Here is a 2550-nt window from a genome sequence, read left to right as displayed (position 1 = left end):
TTGTGCTAATGTTAATACCAGGGGAGGATTGGAACTCTGCACTTATTGAATGAGCAGAGAGTTGATGTGATTTATGAATTTTGCACCTCAGCGCTCAGTGACCCCACTTTGTAATTTTACCTGGCAGGCATTTTTTGGCTGAGCTACTGTGGTTACTCAATGGTTGCACTTTTCAGTAATATATATTGTGGGATTGGCTCAGGTGAGCAGTGGTAGGGCCGCAGTAATGAGGCAACACACAGACGTCCAGTCCAAACTTCAGTGGTTTATTGACACTTTAAACAGTCCGTGACAGAAAGTAAGAGAAAAAAAGCAAACATACTCCAGCTTGGAGAACCACTGGTCTCAGACCCTTACACAGGATGGGCTTAACTAAGGTCAGCGGCTTCCGTCAGGTGTCATTCCCAGAGTTGCTAACAGTCATGTCACCAAACTTTGTGACATGTGTGGCAGAGAAAACAGTTCAGGCTCATTCCAGCCCAGCTCCAAACCCAGAATAACATGTGCCAAACAAAAGAAACTCCATTACATAGTCTATAGCCACACCCACAGGTGAGGTACCCATCACATGGGCTGATCACGTGATCGTGACATCACTGCAGGTCCTCAACCTTAGGAAAATAACAGGCCAAAACTTATCCTGCTGGGAGAAACATATCTTCCATCCAGCACTACACCTTTTACTGCACCACAATATTCATATATATATATATATATATATATATATATATATATAAATATATAGAATCAGATTTTCTATGTATTTTATATATATATATATATATATATATATGCTGTATATATACTGTATATTTATATTGGATCTCCCTCGATGATCCTGATGATTTGGTCATATCAGCAACGCAACTGCTCGCCACTAGGGTTGAGCGAAACGGGTCAGCCAGATTCAGAAGTCGCCGACTTTTGGCAAAGTCGGAAACCCGACCCGACCCCTGTGTGGGGTCGGCCATGAGGTCGACGATCTTCTGATCTGGAATCGGAATTCCGATACCGATTCCCGATATGTTTAAGATATCGGGAATCGGTATCGGAATTCATATTTAAGTGTAAAATAAAGAATCAAAATAAAAAAAATATTGCTATACTCACCCTCGGACGCGCCCTGGTTCTCGCCGGCAGCCTTCCTTCCTAAGAATGAGCGCCTTCGAATGAAGGGCCTTCGATGACGTCGCGGCTTGTGATTGGTCACGTGAACGGTCACATGGGCGGACACGCGGCCAATCACAAGCCGCGACGTCATCTAAGGTCCTTTAGGCGCTAATTCTTAGGAAGGAAGCGTCCGAGGGCGCGTCCGAGGGTGAGTATATTCCTAATAGGTATATACTCACCCTCGGACGCGCCCTGGTTCTAACCCGCAGCCTTCCTTCCTAAGAATCAGCGCCTGAAGGACCTTAGATGACGTCGCGGCTTGTGATTGGTCGCGTGACGCCCATGTGACCGCTCACGCGACCAATCACAAGCCGCGACGTCATCGAAGGTACTTCAGGCGCTCATTCTTAGGAAGGAAGGCTGCCGGTAAGAACCAGGGCGCGTCCGAGGGTGAGTATAGCAATATTTTTTATTTTGATTCTTTATTTTACACTTAAATATGGATCCCAGGGCCTGAAGGAGAGTTTCCACTCCTTCAGGCCCTGGGAACCATTAGAAACCCAATGCACTGCATTGGGTTTCGTGTTTCGGCCGACCACGACCCCGACTTTTCTATAGGATCGGCCGATTTCACTTGACCCGACTTTTGAAAAAGTCGGGTTTCGTGAAATCCGACCCGATCCTATAAAAAGAAAAGTCGATCAACCCTACTCGCCACGCCAGTCGGAACATACTGAGCGGTTTTCATGCTCGGCTCAGTGTCTCCCAGTTGGCGTGGTGAGAGTTCGCATTATTGATGTGACCTCTCACCAACCATCTGGCTCATCGTGGAACATCAATCTTAATGGATTATCAGTGGACAGTTGAGATAGAGTTTGATTTTTTTATTTTTATTTTCTTGTTAATAAATGAATAAAAGAGGGTTCTTGTTGGAAAGAGTTCTTACTTTTGAATACAGGGTGTCTGATAGGCACCTCTCCATTTGTAACCCCTGGACTTGGTGTCAGTGGACATAAAACAGCTGATATCAACCCCAAAAATATTACCTCACTTGCCATCACCTTAATGATCTCACCGTCTGTCACAAGCAGCCGCGTTCTCACGCTCAGTTCATTGTAATCTGGTTACCTGGTGTTGGTGATTGTCGTGGGACATATGGATTATCAGCGGACAGGTGAATATAAATTAGATTTTTTATTTTTAAATTAATAAATTGGTAAAAGAGGGTCATGGAGTGTTAAAAAAGGACATTTCACTGTGTGTGTGTCTTTATTAAATTTGTCAACAGGGCTTATAATGGGGGTGTCTCATAAATAGTGTTGAGTAGTGTTGAGCGATACCTTCCGATATCGGAAAGTATCGGTATCGGTTTGGATCGGCCGATATTCAAAAAATATCGGATATCGCCGATACCGATACCCGATCCCAATGCAAGTCAAT

Source organism: Ranitomeya imitator, chromosome 4, assembly GCF_032444005.1.
Source record: "Ranitomeya imitator isolate aRanImi1 chromosome 4, aRanImi1.pri, whole genome shotgun sequence".
Taxonomy (NCBI): domain Eukaryota; kingdom Metazoa; phylum Chordata; class Amphibia; order Anura; family Dendrobatidae; genus Ranitomeya; species Ranitomeya imitator.
Note: the sequence above shows the minus strand (reverse complement) of the source record.